Source organism: Lactuca virosa, chromosome 8 (assembly GCF_052849685.1).
Source record: "Lactuca virosa cultivar CGN04683 chromosome 8, Lactuca_virosa_CGN04683_v6, whole genome shotgun sequence".
Lineage (NCBI taxonomy): Eukaryota > Viridiplantae > Streptophyta > Magnoliopsida > Asterales > Asteraceae > Lactuca > Lactuca virosa.
The window spans coordinates 20,700,275-20,719,406 of NC_136433.1; the positions used below are offsets into that span (position 1 = coordinate 20,700,275).

General features: G+C 36.6%; 1 non-coding gene across 1 annotated transcript; it reads left to right on the top strand.

Annotated features, from left to right (window-relative positions):
- Nucleotides 1–8,411: 8,411 nt before the first annotated feature.
- LOC145135210 (small nucleolar RNA R71) lies at nucleotides 8,412–8,518 on the top strand. Its single transcript, XR_013719672.1, has one exon. It is a non-coding gene; the product is annotated as a small nucleolar RNA R71 (small nucleolar RNA).
- The last annotated feature ends 10,614 nt before the right edge of the window (nucleotides 8,519–19,132 follow it).

A 19,132-nucleotide genomic window follows, 5' to 3' on the forward strand; every position in this document is an offset into this window, starting at 1 on the left:
CATATAAATGCTAAAGTCCCACTTTATGGTTGTCACAACATATCATTTAAAGGATATACATTGAGTTTTTATTCGTTGTGATAGTAGTTAATTATGGTGATGGATTGTGATTTTATGTTCCACCTCAACCGCAAAGTATCTCAAAAACTTTAAGTAGCACTGCTCCTGATTCCTTAAAAACATGTATGTATTAGATCTTTTGTATTCGGATGCACATTTATGCCATACTTAATGCCGAAGATGATTGTGTTTATCTACTTTTGTTTCCATGAAAAAGAATAAACAGCAAATGATGAGTACATGCAATGCACATAATCAAATTTTCAAGTTTATTCAATCCCAAAACGGAGAGAAATATCTTCTTTACATCTCCTTTTATTATTAATACTTAGTTTTGTTCCATTATATGCTCTTAAAGGTTTGTCAAATTCTATATGTAATCGTCTTGATGCAAATTAGATATGAGATGATTGTTTTGAACCCTTTTTATTGATAGAAGATGATTAGTTGCTTACTAATAGTTCTTGCAATACAAACTAATCAATTCCCATTAAAACAATTAAAATAATTCAAAATTCATTTCAACAAATAAATCTGAAGTCTAAACGGAATTTAAAAACTTCAATTCATTTAAAATCTTAGATTCCTAAACCCAAAGCTGCCATTATAGGTCAATGTTCCTACCTCTCTATACAACACACATACCACAATTTCCCTTTAAAGCATTGATTTTTCTATCACAATTCACAATTCACAAGCCACTTTATAAGAGCCCTAAATCGCATGTGGTTTGAAACTCAGTCTAATCTTCTCTACTATATAAGCCTAGCCATCCTCATTCTTTATTGAAACTATAACTTTGAGTCCCACATTGCTTAGGGATCAAAACATGAACCATCTTCACCTTTGTATACTACATGGGTGGCTAAACCCATTTGGGGCTGATGCGTGCAAATAGCTACACCTAATTTTATATTTATAATCTAACTAACTTAACTAACTAAATTGCACCTAGGCAGTGTACCTAGTCAAATTATAGAATAGTTGGGTAAGTCGGGTGTCAATCACAAAGAACGGTTTTGACTAATTAATCTATCTACTAATAAATTAACCTAATTACTAACAAAGAAATAGAATTTATCTAATTTTGCAAGTTTAGATAGACTTAATTCTCTAACCCAAATTCAATCAATAAACAAACACTTCTGTTAGTTCGAATCCGTTTTCCCTCAATGGTTTATAAATCAGATATGATAATTACTGTTGATTACCAATTAATAAAGTATTAGCAATTCAATTCCAAATTTACTAATATTCAATCAATTCATGTAGATCAATGTATGTTCACACATAAGTTAACACATAATTAATTATTTAATGGATTGGAGCTATGTAAGATTGATTTGCAAAACACACCTATGTTCATAATATGAGTTCTCTAGCACAGCCTAATTCAATACTTAACTGCTTAACTAAGATTGGTGATCCTAGCTCTAATAATTTAATGCTCACTAAATTACCAGGTATTCTAATTCATGAGATTAATAATCACTAACTACACAGAACAAGAATTAAAAGCAATCAAATACTAAATCAAACATGATAGGTAAAATCAATCAACACAAGTCATAACCAACGAGTACATCAAATCTAAAATATTAAATCCATGAGTTCCAGCTTCATCTAGCTAACAGAAGCAGCTAGATTTAGCTGGACATCCTAGCAAACAAATTAACACAATTCATATTCATAAACATGTTGAAAAGTACCAAATCTAAAGCCAATTTATGAACTTCTCTTCTTCTTTGGTGTTGAAAGTCAATTCCAGAACTTCTCTTCCTCTAAAAATCGTCTCCAGGAACTCCTTCAATCAGCCAAAAGTTTTTCAATTCGTAATCAACAAGGATATAAATAGTTTATGATTCTTCTAGGTTCACGTCGTGAGCCAATATGTCTCACGTCGTGAGGACGTAGCTCTCTGTGTTGGCTAAGGACTCTTCTTCGCGATGTCAATCTTCTAGAATACTCCAACTCAAGTCGTGAGCCTTCAATTCTCATGTCGTGAGTACGTATTTTTGTTGAATTTTAATTCTTCTTTTCTTCAAATCTCCAAAGTTCCATGTTTTGACAATTTTAGTCCCTTTCTTCAAAAATGCTTCTATTTTGGCTGCAAAATATAATTTAAGCTTATAAGCACCATTATTCTATGCTAATAACCAAAATATTAATAAAAATATAAATAAATATTGCCTAAAAACATGTATAAATATGACAATATCAAAATACCCCACACATATACTTTGCTTGTCCTCAAGCAAATCTAATTATTTTTAAGTCAAACCTTCATTACCAACATCACATAAAGCAATCAATTTCAAACTCAGTCATTATGTCAAGACCTCAACGCATGCATTTGTGTCTAAAGTTTTCCTATGGACCCCCTTAATTCTAAATACTCACAATCCTCATAAACACTTGCCCACTTTTTTGAACAATGCTCATTTTATGCATCCCTCTGAATCTATCCGCAGAAAACTTTCTAACCTCAATGTATTTTTGTAAAGCTACCCAAGCATACATAAACTAGAGAATTACAACTTTAAGATACCACAATATGGAGCTCTTGAATTCTTCTTTTTCTTTGATTTTTGATCTTCAATTTCTTTGAATTACCACATTTTTGTGTAATTTTTGGTATCTTCAACTTTTTATTTTTTAGAATTTTTGATCTTCGATCTTCAAACTTTATACTTTGATTGCTCCAAAAATTCTTCAACTTTTCGGTAATTTCTCTCTTTTTTTTACATCTACTCACTTTTTTTCCACTCAAATACCTACATGCTTAAGTAGGGGCGCTTAACTTCAACCCTTATTGGTTAAAGCATTAGTCTATGTGCAATGACTACATAAGCTTTCCTGGATACATTTCAGGTACAGGCTGCTAAACATATTGCATTCCCCAAACTAAGCGAGGTTATGTTTTTGTCCCATGATTTCACTAGAATAAAGGAGGCCACAAATGCACTATAACGTATATTGGCTCAACTAAACATTTGAGCTCTCATCGAATCATCCCATACAATACTAGCAACTAAAGTTCAAATTATTATTATTATTAGATCTAATTATTATATTATTATTTCAAACCTATGAAAATTTATTTCAAAATTTTAAATTTTCTAGAATTTCTAGAATTTACGTTTTACTTTTTCGACCCCCTACCCCACACTTATTACATACAATGCCCTCATTGTATGCATAATATAAATTAAAAACAAATAAAAGGGAGAAAAAGGAACAGACTTCCCTGGGATAGTGGTGGCGTGATCGAACTCCAATTGTGCGGATGAAATGTGCATCTTGAATATGGACTTCTTCTTAATAGGAACTTGGATCTTGAACTCGCGAGAAATGTAAAGTGCCAACAAAATACGGAATCGACACTTCAACCTTCAATAAAAGTGGTGCAAATCTCCAAGGTGTAAAGAATAATGTGGGAAAAGCATACGTCACATTGTATGGGAGAGGAAACGGCCATAATAATCTTCATAAAAAACTCCAAATAGAATAGTGTTGATACATGTATTGAATGGGAATGAAAAGGCTTCATTATTGTGAAAATAGAATACTCACGACGTGAGTAATAAGGATCACAACGTGAGAACGCAAAAATGTAGATTTTGAACCCTTCGTAACCGAGCTCACGACGTGAGGAATAAAGCCTCACGACGTGAGAACTGGGAAACATAAAACTGAAACTGCCCATTCTTCCTTGAGTTTGGTATTGCACCCCAACATCTTAATTGATTAAGACTCTTCTAAATTCAGAATTTCTATAACACTTATCTAACTTTATCCTCTCTCTCGACTCACCCCACACTTATTTCCAATTGTGGGTCTCGACTCTCGACTCTAAACGACATTTGGCTAGACGTTTACGCTCATATCGACTTTCCTTTCCCGTGACTCCGTAAGCAAATCTGGAAATTAACAACCAAAAGAAATAGAAAAGTAACATAATAGCTTAACAAGAGTCTTACAAACCAAATCAAATTTCAAAAACAAAAGAAAAACCAAATAAACTAAAAACTAAAAACTAAATAAAATAAAGCAATCAATCGTCATCTTCATCCCTTTGAGCTCCACTTGTTCCCGCTCCATCTCCTCCTTGACTTTGATACTCACTCCATCTATGGCAAATTGGGTAATGATACCCCAAATGAGGAGGTTGTTCAACATGCAAGTGTTGCACCAAATTTTCCACCGTACCACCAATCCAATTCAGACTTAACGATAACTGATCAAAGTATCCCGACATATCTCCCCCATAGTTGGGTCGTCCCATGGGTGCATTCTGGTGCACCGGTTGTTCTCTCTCACCTCTTCGTCTCACATTTCTCCTTCCTCTTGGCCTCGGTTGCGGCTGTTGCTCGGGTTGGTCGCTCGGTTGCTCATCACCATCATCATCATCATTCATAATCCCCCAATGTGTTCCATAATTCCTTACCACCCTCATCGTCTCCAAATATCCCATAGTAAATTCACTCCCATCTATACAAGTCAAGGATCACGTGATGTCGGGAACTATAGCACCATAGGACCGGGCCAAACGGGTAATAAAATGGCCTCCACAAATAGGGCTCCCAGGGCGGGAACTCACAGCATAATCCGCCAAGTAGCGGGCTAGAAAGTAGGGGATGTTGCAACACACCCCCGGCTGTAAAATGCACCATAAAAAGAACAAGTTCAGCTTGGTAACCTTGTCCCATGGCGTCTGTGGTTCATAGAAAAGGTGATGAACCGGTGGATAAGTCGGTGAAAAGGGGATTTGACGCTGCTTTCCGTCGACACCCCAGAATTAAACACTCCGGATGCGATGTTACTCCAGAACTCGAGCCCCGATGCCCCATTCTCATATCCACGGGCAGCCTCCCTCAAAAACATCACAAATTCTGGAGTCATAGCTTCTTGGGCGTCATATAACCCCATCCTCCAAGAAAACTCGACCAAACTACATTCTTGGTATTCTCCCCCAAGACGAAAAACCAAGGCTTGCTGGAAAGTAGGATCTTGGACATTCTCATGGAATGCCACAGTCGAAAAGAATTCCACACAAAGCTCCTTGTACACCCTCTCCTGGATAGCAAACAAATTATGCCACCCCTTGCATGTAAAAGAAAATTCGTTCCCCAAAAACAACTTTGTGAGAAACTGGGACAGCCGATCAACAATCCCAACCTCCCTCAATCTTTCCAAATTAATGGTAAGGGCAACAGCAATTTCCCGGTTGTACAACCATCCTAACCGGTTGTTGCATCGTGTCAAAACATCTCGTGACCCAGTTGTCGGGAAAACGTAGAACGGGTGCAAACTAGCCACCCCGGTTGGACCCTCGCGTCTAGGAGCCATTTCTGCAAAACAAGAAACAACAAAAACCAAACAAGAAAGATCCAACATATTAGAATTGAACAGAAAACTGGTCTGATGGTGCCCAGGATTCACGTCGTGAATCCCTTAAGATTCACGTCGTGAGTTCGCTAGCGAAAGTCAACAACGGTCAAGGGAGTGTACGAATCGAACTAAAATAATGGATGGGGTTTTATACTAGAACAATTCTAAACACATTCCAGTAACATGCAATAGCTATAACATGAATTTCAGGGCAAATTTCAACAATGCAATAAACACCAAACCCTAGCCCTAAATTCAACTATTAAAGCAAAATTATATATTAAAAACAAGAAATGAATACCTTATGAGGGAGTTTACGTAAGAAAAAGTGGAAGATGAAGTGTAGTAGGGCTGAAATCGGAATGGGGGACCAAGAAAGAACACCTCACTTCGTGAGGAATAAAGAAAGTGGTTAGGTCAAAGTGTTCCCTGTCCCTTATCTGTGGTCTCGTGATCGTTCAAAATTCACGTTGTGAATTCTAGGAATTCACGTCGTGAGTGGTTTTGGGCTGAGCAGATGGCCCATTAAATTAATTAATCCATTGGGCTGGGACATGTATCGGGCTAATGAACAAGGACTCCGTAAGTTATACTGGACTCACGTTGTGAATCATATTGACTCACGACGTGAAGTGTGTCTGGTCACAAAATTACTTGATAAATCCTAATTTTCATTAATTATAATTTTTAATTAATTACCGCTTAGATCAAGGACCCCGCACTTAGTGTTTTATCATGAATAAAATGATGTAGATGATACTATTGATTTTCCTAAAAACTAAAATTTAAAAACTAAAATTTAAAAACTAAAAAGAAAATTCAAACCGAACTCGGGTTGCCTCCCGAGAAGCGCTTCTTTTTGATGGAGTCGTGAGCTGGAATCTGTGCCTCCCTACGTTGAGCTGTCAGAGGAGTCCATTACCACCTGAATTTTATGTTATTTCCATCGCCTCTTGTAAGCTTGGACACGTCGAATATACGCCTTCTTTGAATTCTCATTTTTAGCTTTTTTCTCGTCTTCATCAAGCTTCCTTTTGATCCCTTTAGTCTCCAATTTTTCTTCATTCTTTAGCTCCATAGGAATCTTTTCTTCCTTCACCACTGGACTCGTCTCCTTGGAAGTAGCCTCGTCTTCATCACTCGATAAGTCATCGCTTCCCTCACTCACCAAAGATGTTGGTGTTTTATAAGCAAACACTTCGAAAACAAGTGGAACAGATGCTCTTGGCTTGGTGCGTTTGACTTGATGAATTGTATTGATTTCTTCCTCCATGAGCTTCTCCAATTCTTCAAGTTCATTATCTTCATCAATATTGAACACCTCACCTTTAACATCATCTCCTTGAAATCCATCTTGTACTCTAAAAGCTTCCTCATCATCACCAATTCTCAAAGTAAGCTTTGATTCACGAACATCGACTAAAGCTCTAGCAGTACTTAGTAAGGGGCGACCAAGAATGATTGGGACATTAACATCCTATTTCATATCCATTACCACAAAATCAACTGGGAAAACAAATTTCCCAATTTTAACAAGGATGTCTTCTACAACCCCCCCTAGGATGAGTCACTGAGAGATTGGCCATGTGAATGGTTATCTTTGTAGCCTTCATCTTCTGAATATTTAACTTCTGATAGAATTAATATGGCATCAAATTTATGCTAGCCCCAGAATCAGCTAAATCATAAGTCTTCAAATTGTTTCTAAACTCACATGGAAGAGTGAGGCGTCCAGGATCTCCCATCTTCTTAGGTATATCTCCCAATACAGCTCTTGAACTTCGCTCACTAAGAATAACCTTGGAATTCTTCTTCAACTGCTGACAAGTGTCTATAAGATCTTGAAGGAACTTTACATACTCTGGAATTTTGGATAATGACTCAATAAAAGGAGTATTAATAGGAATACCCTTCACGTGCTTGATAAACTCCAGATGTTCCCTTTCCAGTGGACTGAGATTAGCTCAAGATGGGAATGGTAAAGGCGGATTATAAACCGGAACGGTTACAGAAACTTTCTGTTCAGACTGAGCCCACGACGTGAGCATAACGGGCTCACGTCGTGAGTCTGGTGCTTCAGCATCATCTTTGATTTCAAGCTTCGACTTCTTTGGCTTTGGTACGGATGGCTTTGGCTCCACCTCTAGTGCTTCTAAGAACTCAGAGATAGCCTCTTCTTCAGTATCTATCATCATTACATGGGAATGAGTCTTCTTTTCAGGAAATTGGGGGGATAATCTTTCACTCACCAAAGTAGTAAGTTGACTAAGTTGAGCTTCAAGGTTGTGGATGGAGGCTTGCTGATTCCTTAATGATGTTTGTTGGTCAATCATCATTGCGTGATGATTTTTCATCATAGTTTGATGCTCCTTTATCACTGTATCGGTATCATCATGTCTTTTCTCGGAAGCTTCCATGAAACGAACTAACATGGTCTCCAAATCAGCTTTCTTTTCAGCTGGTGTTGCTCCTTTTGGTAGAAACCTCGGCCAGTCTGTCTGTATTTCTCCTCCTTCTGCTTCTTGTACTCATCGTATGGCAGCCACTCCTTCTTTGGTTTTCTCCAATCTTCATCATACTTGTCCCCACTCGAGTAGCATACTTGAGCCTTCTTGTTCCCATACTCATCCAAATGGCAATCTCTAGTCAAGTGTGGACCATTGCATTTCTCACAACCAACTCTAATCGCATGAATTGATTGGTCCATTTGTGTCAATCTCCTCTCCATATTATTGAGCATTGCCATCATAACAGCCATCTCTTCAGAATGTGCACCTCCGCTACCTTTTACTCCATCGTGTCTTGGGTTGTGGTACTCATGAGAATGCTTTGCGAACTCTTCAATCAACACCTTGATCTGATTAGGATTCTTCTTCGTGAGAGGGCCTTGCGAATCAAGGAGTTACCTAGTCATGACATTGACCCCATCATAGAAAATAGACATCTCTTGTTGAATATTAAGGTCATGTTGAGGACAATTCCTTAACAATCCTTTGCAACGCTCCCATGCCTCGTATAGTGATTCCCCCGGTTGTTGCTCAAAGTTGGCTATTTCCTTTTTGAGTTTAGCTATCTTGGATGGTGGGCAAAATTGGTCTAGAAATTGCTCACGCATTTGAGCCCAAGTAGTGATTGTACCAGGTGGAAGTGCTTTCAACCAGTCTTTTGCAGCTCCCTTGAAAGTAACTGGTAGCATCCTTAGCAAGACAGTATCTCTATTAACATTTGGGACATTGAAATAATCTGCAATGTCATTGACCTCATCTAGATGTTTGAAAGCATCCTCATGATCCTTTCCATAAAACGGAATATCCTTAAGTGCAGTAAGGATATGTCCCTTCAACTCGAATGTGGCAGTGGCAGGAATCGCAGGTTGTACTAATCCCGGACCAACATCTTCTTGAATACGCTTCTTGTAAGCTCCCATTGACATCTCTTCAATGTTCGTCATCTCGTTTCTACGCTCGTCTTCGGGTTCGCTCGTATATTGTGACACCAGTCAAATTTAGGTCAAAAATAAATTGATCAATAATCGTAATTGGGATGAACAAAGTGGTAGAGATTATAACAAGGTTTCCAAAAATATAAAGAACACTGAAATCCGAGTTATAACGAAGAAGTTATGACCAATCGAAAATACGCGACAAAACCGGCAAAACAATGTTCAGTGTAAAAAGTGAATTTTCGATAAAAGGCTTTTTAGCCTTAACAATCTAAATGAAAGTCGTAGAATATGTTAAACCGAGAACGTTCATATAAAGAACGTAAAAATCTGACTTCGTATGAGGAAGTTATGATTTTTCTAAGTTTCGGTTTAGCAGTAGACAGCTAAAAATTCGAAATATAAATCGATCGATATTTATCCAACGCAACTTGAACAAGAATCGAAGGTCTCGTCAAAAGTAGTACAACGGTAAAAAGACAGACGAAAACGGACGTCGGATGAAGAAGTTATGAATTTTTAACGGATTTCCTATCCCGGTCTGTTAAAAATAATAATATTAAAAATAAATCAAAATTAGCCGACGAAGTCTAAACGAAAGTCGTAGAGTATAATTTTACCTACGCATGCATATAAAGAACGCCAAAAACGGAGCTCGTATGCGAAAGTTATGATTTTCGCAAGTTTTTGGCACAAAAACCAAGAAAATGTTGAAAACCGAGAATTTTCGCATGGACCCTCTTCGGCCACGTCACCCTCGCATGCGAGGCTTCCACGGGTCTGCTATGTGGCGTCTTCTGATTGGACCGCAGGCTCGTGTGTCACCTGCTGATTGGTCCGAAGTCGTCATGCTCCCTCCCCATTGGACCGAAGTTCGGTCCACTCAGAAGCCAACACGCGCCTCGCATCGGGTCCGAGCTTCGCAACCGCCTTATACTTCGGCCTCGTGGCCTTCGCAGCTGATGACGCGTGTCCTTCTGACTCGCCTTCGCATGAGCCAGGTGTCCGAGCCCTCGCCAGCTGTCCAGTGACTCACCTCCTCGGCCGAACCCTCGCACCCCTATATAAAGGGTGCGAGACTTCTCGGATTTGAGAGGTTTTTCACCCCAAATTTCACCATCTTTCACATTTTCACCCGCTAGACTTTCTCACGACCCCCCAAGGCCCCAGTATCGTGTCTAAAACACGAAGCAAGCCCCGGAGCCCCGGAATTCTCGAGAAGTTAACCTCTCTCCAGTCGAAACTCTGCTCAATTTAAGTCGGTTTCTCGTCAAACAAACTTCTTTCCGGGAAACGAAACGATGCCCGAATCACCGCTTATCAAAGTGAGTTCATACCCCTATAATATACCTTTTTAATGGTTTTTAAATGCTTTTTAGGGGAGGGGGGGGGGAATACAAGTTTAACACAATATTAAATTGTGTTAATAACTGTATGTGGTAATAATCACACAAACGCTTTCCGTATGCTTTTAAGAATTACCAAATACTTCCAAAATGACTTAAAGTCATGTTAAATCTTTAAAGTCATGTAAACTCCGTTAAACTCTTTGAAAAAGGTTTTATAAACTATTTCAAATTATAAATGCCAAAATCATGTTTATATATGTATAAATATATAAATAAGACTTGAAGGGCTTAGGACTAATGAATTATCTTATTTCCTTTTCCTTGTTTGGATGTGGAATTAAGATTGTGTTATTTGTCCGAAGGTCGTTTCCTTATTAATTATATATATATATATATATATATATATATATATATATATATATATATATATATATATATATATATGAGTATAAAAGGTTACTCCTTTCGGTATCATTACCTTTGTATCATGCTGAGCAAAGGTGTTCATCCATGAGAAATCATGTTAATCAGATAGAACATATAAATTATAATAGGTATAATTTATTATTCAAAACTAAATATACAAGTATGATTCACGATTGTATACTTTCCAAGGAAATTACCAAAATTCATTTATCTTTACCAAGATATGTATAATACCTTTAATATATTAACAACATATTAAAGAAGTAATAATACATCATACCGGGTTTGCATTAACAAAGGTACAAATACAACGTACCAGGGTTAGCAATCACGGGGTAATAATACATCATACCGGGTTTGCATTAACAAATGTACTATACAGAGTACCAGGGTTAGCAAGCACGGGGTAATAATACATCATATCGGGTTTGCATTAACAAAGGTACGATACAAAGTACCAGAGTTAGCAATCACGGGGTAATAATATATCGTAAATCTCGTTGAAACAATAAATTTGTGAGACCCTTCATGATGTACTTATCGAAGTACGACTTTAAGTCCTGACTTATTAACCAGAATCTCTTGTAGGGAGAGCGTGAATTTGTGTATAGATCTATATGGGACTGACAATCCCGCACCTTTAATCTTCGCTACAGTTTGGCCGGCAGGCCTAGGGTGTCAAATATCATACCATTTCCAACGCCTGAAGAACGTCGCCGCATGCATATCAGTCATATTAGTATGGTTAATAGAACTCACATGGATAAAACAACGAGTAAATTACTAAGTAATATACTTCTCTTAAAACAGTAAGAAAAGATAATTACATCCCGACCAAATATACCTTCTGTTAGTTTTTACTTACAGTAAAAACTACGTATCATGAAATCAAGTATGGTAAATATACTTGTACTTATGGTTTTGGAACATTTAAAACCACAAGTCAGTATTATGGAAAATATAATATTTTCCAGGATTAATACTAATGTTTTACTGTAGAACAGATATAACTAAGAATACTTTTACAAAGGAAACGGTTTATGGGATTTAACCACTTTTACAAAGGAAACGGTTTATGGGGTTAAACCACTTTTACAAATGAAACGGTTTATGGGATTAAACCACTTTTACAATTGAAACGGTTTATGGAATTAAACTACTTATCAAATGAAATTTAGTCATTCAATCTCTTTAAACTAGTATAAAACAAAGGACCTTTAGTGGTTAATTCTATAATTCCTTAGTTTCTACATCACAGTTATACATAATTAATATCCGATTGACAGTGAAATGTATGACTTCCGCCTTACTTCTTGTTCCTTGTTTGGTTGTGGGCTTAGGGCAGATACACCCATTTAACTGTCCATTCGATATTGGGTTATATATAATCAGTATAAACTAAGTAATTACAGAGGGAAACTATTGAGGTTATCAATCTATCACCTCAGGAAATATAGGATTTTCTGGAGGAACCAGTGAACTTATCCAAAGAACTTAGGGTATACTTAACAGAACTAAAATACTTACGAACTCACCAGCTTAAATGTTAATCTACTCTTTCCAAATAACTTGTATTCTCAGGAATCCAGTAGACAGGTACACTCCCGAAGCTTTTGAGAAGACTACCTAGTACCGTACCGCGACTCTTGTCTTCTACTGTACCTACTTTAGTGTTTGAATATGTAATGTTTAAACACTTATGTAAAACTTATACTTATTAATGCAATGGTTGTTTGTACTTTGATTACTATATTGCATGCGTTGTGATACTTACCTGAAGTCCTCCGCCCCCGAACGTTTTCGCCGTTCTGGTTTGGGGGTGTGACATATATAGTCCAAACTCGGCCTCAGATTCGTATTCAGATTCATTTGGATTAGGAATTGGATCTAAACTTTCTATCTTGCTCTTGTCCTTTGAAGATGAACTCGACTCTTCCATTTTCTTCCCCGACTTCTTTGAGAACACTGACTTGAATTCTTGTAAGGGTGTCTTCTTTGGCGTTTGATCTTCTTTCACGTTCTTATCCTTCTTTTTGTGAAGGGTTGACTCTGGATCTTCAAGTGGTGGCACCAAAGGTGTGTTAGAGCCTTTGGTCATGAACTCCTGCAAAATAAACAAAATAAAAACGTAAAACTGAACAAAAACTAAATAAAAACTTCCTACATACTGGCCACCATGATGTGGTAAAGGTTACCACCTCGTGTTGTCGCAGAAAATCTAACAGAAAAGAAAAACGAAAAAAAACGAGAAATAGACTAAACTCACGTCATGAGCTAAAGGCTCACGTCGTGAATCTAGTACTGAAACAAAATCCTAAGCTGAAAAGTAACTTTTTGCAGGTTTAACCCCACAAAAAGGATCAATCAACCTAAAGCAAATAAATCAATGATCAAATAAGCCGTTCCCCATCAACGGCGCCAAAAACTTGATGTGTGCAAATAGCTACACCTAATTTTATATTTATAACCTAACTAACTTAACTAACTAAATTGTACCTAGGCAGTGTACCTAGTCAAATTATAGAATAGTCGGGTAAGTCGGGTGTCGATCACAAGGAACGGTTTTGACTAATTAATCTATATACTAATAAATTAACCTAATTACTAACAAAGAAATTGAATTTATCTAATTTTGCAAGTTTAGATACTCTTAATTCTCTAACCCAAATTCAATCAATAAACAAACACTTCTGTTAGTTCGAATCCACTTTCCCTCAATGGTTTATAAATCAGATATGATAATTACTGTTGGTTACCAATTAATAAAGTATTAGCAATTCAATTCCAAATTTACTAATATTCAATCAATTCATGTAGATCAATGTATGTTCACACATAAGTTAACACAGAATTAATTATTTAATGGATTGGAGTTATGTAAGATTGATTTGCAAAACACACCTATGTTCATAATATGAGTTCTCTAGCACAGCCTAATTCAATACTTAACTGCTTAACTAAGATTGGTGATCCTAGCTCTAATAATTTAATGCTCACTAAATTACCAGGTATTCTAATTCATGCAGATTAATAATCACTAACTACACAGAACAAGAATTAAAAGCAATCAAATACTAAATCAAACATGCTAGGTAAAATCAATCAACACAAGTCATAACCAACGAGTACATCAAATCTAAAATATTAAATCCATGAGTTCCAGCTTCATCTAGCTAACAGAAGCAGCTAGATTTAGCTGGACATCCTAGCAAACAAATTAACACAATTCATATTCATAAACATGTTGAAAAGTACCAAATCTAAAGCCAATTTATGAACTTCTCTTCTTCTTTGGTGTGGAAAGTCAATTCCAGAACTTCTCTTCCTCTAAAAATCGTCTCCAGGAACTCCTTCAATCAGCCAAAAGTTTTTCAATTCGTAATCAACAAGGATATAAATAGTTTCTGATTCTTCTAGGTTCACATCGTGAGCCAATATGTCTCACGTCGTGAGGACGTAGCTCTCCGTGTTGGCTAAGGACTCTTCTTCGCGATGTCAATCTTCTAGAATACTCCAACTCACGTCGTGAGCCTTCAATTCTCACGTCGTGAGTACGTATTTTTGTTGAATTTTAATTATTGTTTTCTTCAAATCTCCAAAGTTCCATGTTTTGACAATTTTAGTCCCTTTCTTCAAAAATGCTTCTATTTTGGCTGCAAAATATAATTTAAGCTTATAAGCACCATTATTCTATGCTAATAACCAAAATATTAATAAAAATATAAATAAATATTGCCTAAAAACATGTATAAATATGGCAATATCAGGGGCTTTACAAAAAAAAATTGAAGTCCTCCAAGTAAAACAGATTTGAACCTGAGAGCCTTAGTTTGATAAAACAACAATTTTACCACCAAGCAAAGCTCTAACTTTTCTTTGTAACCCAAGAAATATATATATATATATATATATATATATATATATATATATATATATATATATATATATATATAACATAAGAAGTTATAAAATTAGAGGCTCTTTGGAATTAGGGGCCCTAGGCCCTTGCTTAGTTTTGCAAATGGTAGAGCCGACCCTAGTATACTATTAGGACTTGAGTTGGTTTAAAAAAAATAGTTTGCGGTTTGGTTTACATCAGAAAACCGAAACCCAACGTGAAAACCCGAGTGAAATACCAATAAACCGAACCCATTGGTTTCGGTTTCAAAAAAAAAATGTTATGGGTGCACCTGTTGTTACATATTCATGTCTTCGCCCTTGTTACTAAGCATGAACAAAAGGATTTCAAGAGTTAACATATACACGTTAAACTTTTAGTCTTTTATTGCATTAGGCTCGATAGGATGGTGTCATGGTTGTCATTTGTCACTTCCTTAGTTCCTTTTGCTCCTTTTAATTGCCATATCAACGCGCCCCACTTCATTTTTACCATATTATTATTATTATTATTATTATTATTGCTATACACAAGGAATGCTCACCATGGCATGCCACCTTTATTTTTTAGTTTATTTAAAAAATTAAATTTAAATAAAAACTTCAAATTTCATTAACTGAAATAAAAACATACATAGCAAGAAATAAAAACATACATATCAAGAAACTATAAACATAAAAACTTAAAAATACAAAAGTAAATTGTTAGAGTGTCAAACCCAACAAATAAAAGGGTACAAAATGAACTCCAAAAACACTAATACTGTAACGCCAAGTTTTAGGTATGTCACTTTTAAAAACTATTAAAATTTCAAGTTTTGGATTTATGGTGGCCACGATATGGTGAATGAGTCCCACGATGTGGCCATGACCAGTAAATGCATGGAGGCTAAGTAAGTGCCACGACATGGCCACTGTTTAATGAAAAACCCTAATTTTGGGGTTGTGACCCTATTTAAAGGATGTGATGGCTAGGATTACCCACCCTCAGCCTCAATCACTCTCCCTCAACCTCTTAAAGCAAACCCTAGCCTCCATTGCTAACTCTTGAGATTTTATGGTGTTTGGTGGTGTTTTGAATAAGAAGAAGAAGGTGCCTCTTGAGCTTTGTTTCAGCAAGCAACTCTCCTTATCCTCTTTGTGCATGTTTGTGGACTTTTGTAAGTCCTCAAGATCTGATTTTTATGATACTTGCTTCTTGATCTAGCCCTTTGTCCCTTAATCTTCATGGTGTGGGAATTTGGAAAGTTGGATTCCATAAAGTTGGCAACTTTATGGATCCTTGCGGTCATCTTAGTGTCATATGTTCCAGATCTAAGGATCCTTGGAGTTTTGGTCCCATGCACAAGATTTGAGTTCATAATTGCCATATTTTTGACCTAAAATGGAAGAGATATGCATCGAACATGCATGTCCATAAAGCTACGATTTTTATGGTCCATTAGGTGTATGAAACCCTTCTAGAACTTTGGAAGAGTAACTCCGGTGATTAAGTGCTTAATGGGTGCTTGCATGCCTTGAATGGCCTTTAAGGACTTAGGGTTTGAGATATTGACTTATTGGGATGTCTTAATGGATAAAGTTGGAAACTTATCCATCAAGACCTTGGGAAGGACCAGATCTGAGCTTTGTAGCTCTTAGAATCATTGGGAAACAACTTAACACGTTAAGCTATTCAGACCAGTCCCCACGGCATGTCCTTAGGCTACCACGACATGGCGACTGGGTAATGACTCGACTGTTTATCCTTACGCTGCCACGGCATGGCCGATGGATGGCCACGATGTGGTGACTCGTTGATTTGGACTTTTGGGTTGTTGACTTGACCGTTGACCGTGAGGGGGTTAACCTTTTGACTTAGTAGGTTTTGGTCAACTTATGGTTTGGACTTTAGGCTAGGAATTGAGTTTCCTTGTTGTATCATAGGTGACTTGTGGTATCATCTTTGATCCTTGGAGGGTGTTATTGTATTATCAGCTTGATTTTGAGGTGAGTTATCCCCACTGTACTCATAGGTCTAAGGCACCAATGTCGGCCCACTAGGTTGTGTTTGATGGGTTTTGAGCATAACTACATCCTATATGATCATGCAACCCTAATCTAGCATACAATTTTCGAACTTAATATAAAAACTAGGGTTTGAAATTACCTTGCTTGATTCCTTGATTGATTGATTGATTGATCTTGACTCATGAAAGCTTAGTGCCCCAATTGTTGCACCTCTAATGTCTCACAAACACTTATAGCAAGAGGATGATATGAGCAAGCGGGGAAGGAAACAGAAAATCGGCTAGGGTTTCTTCTTGGAAGCATAGGCCGAAACTGCTTGGCAAGGGGGTCCTTAAATAGTTGTGGCTGCTAGGGTTTTTAGGTGGAAACCCTAATTTCCTCCTTAGGCCCCAAGCAACCTCATGGACCTATCCTTAGAAGGCCTTGGATGAATTCTATACGGCTTCCCTATAGATTTCATTCACCCCTCCTTAAAGGAGTCTATCAGCCCAGTTTTGCAACTATCAATGATTTGCAAAACAGTCCCCGTTCCTTTAATCGGTTCCTTTAATCCCGAAATTAATTCCAAACTAATTTCTGATTAAATACTAATTAAATAATATGATTTCTAATTAATATAATATTTCCATCATATATTAATAAATCATTTATTAACCTCTCTCTCCATATATCATTCTGTCAAGTTGCTAAAGTGAAGGCAACCCAAAAGGATCATGCTCTAATCAAATCAATTACATACCAATTACAGTTATGAGCTTAGACACCTAATCCAATAGTCTCCCACTTGGATAAGTCAAATAACTATAATTGTGAGTATGACCTCAAAATTTGATCAGCAATCGTAGCTCTCAAAAGTCGTTGTCGAACTCTGACCTAGTCAGTTGTGTGTCCTTAGATAAGGGATCGTATAATCCTCCGTTCTACAAGATATCGTGTGGACAAATGACATGGAACAGAATCATTCTCCTTGTCCAACAGTTTGTTTCCCGATTTCTTATTTGTATGACAAGCAACTTAATTGAACACATCAACTCAATCCTGACCGGGCCCGGCACATAAGTCGTCACAAAATCATCGAGGGGCCCAAGATATCGCTTTTACCCCTTGAGGCAAAAGGAACAGATAAACTTTGACTTATATGCTTGTACTATTTATGTTGGATTAGGTGTCTAAGCCCATAACTATTTTTGGTACGTACTTGATTTGATTATGAGCATGGTCCTTTTGGGTTTCCTTCACTAATGCAACTTGATAGGATGACAAGTGGAGAGAGAGAGAGAGAGAGAGAGAGAGAGTAGGATTTATTATATGAATAATAAATTGGTACTCGGAATGATTTTATTAATATATTACAATATTAATATATTATTTGGAAATCATATTATTTAATTAGTATTGATCAGAAATTAATTTGGAATTAATTTAGTGATCAAAAGAGATTGATTAAATGAATGGGGACTGATATTGCAAATCACTGATAGTTGCAATTGGGTTGATGGATCACCTTGGAAAAAGGTTGGATGGATTCTATGGGAAGCCCATAAAGAATCCGTCCAAGGAGTATTCTAGAAGGTGTCCATGTGTTGCTTAAGGCTTAAGCAGTCATATTAGGGTTTACACCTAAAACCCTAGCAGCCACAAGTATAAATACACCCAAGACTAAGGATTTTTGGACTATGCTTTATAAAACCCTAAGGTGGACGATTTCTGCCTCTCTCCAAGTCTTCCTTTGCAAGAGTGTTTGTGACTCCATTAGAGGTGCAACACTTGGGGCACTAAGCTTTCAAGAGTCAAGGTGGTTCTTGTTATTGCTACATAACAAGCAAGGTAACTTCATAACCCTAATTTTATTATGATTTTTGATTATTGTATGCTAGTTCTAGGGTTATTGCGTTGGTGTTCTTTTATGCATGTTCAATAGAGAAAAACCTAGATCCAAAGCAATTAGGGTTGCATGTGCACCATAGGAATGATGTAATGCTAATAACCCATCAATGGTATCAGAGCCTAGGTTGTTTTTTCAATTGAATATGATGCATTAGTGATCTGGCCATTGCAGAAGAAAGTCGAATTTTGTTGTCTGGGCAGTAGACTCGACGAGTTGGGTGAACTCGACGAGTTCAGAGCCCAACTCGACGAGTTGACTCGTTTGTCAACTAAAAATTCGATTTTCAGTTCAGATTTTGATTTAGATAATTATCATAACTCGTTTATATTGCCTAAATTCGATTTTTCTGATTGGTAACATGATATCTTATCAAAATTTGAAGATTTGGTTAAAATTGGATAATATAAGATTATTTTGATTCAAATATTTAACCTGGTAATTTTGAAAAGTTTTAAATTACACCTTTTTGGTTTTATAGTTTAAATTTGAAATTAAAAGTTTTAGTTTTGGAAATTTAAATAGTTAAACCCAAGTATTTTGAAAAGTGTCAAAAGTGCACCTCATGTTTTGTAATTTAAAATTTGATTAAATAGCTTTAATTTTGAAATCTTAAATTTAGAACCTTGATATTTTGAATAGTTCAAATTACCCCTTATGGACTTTATTAAA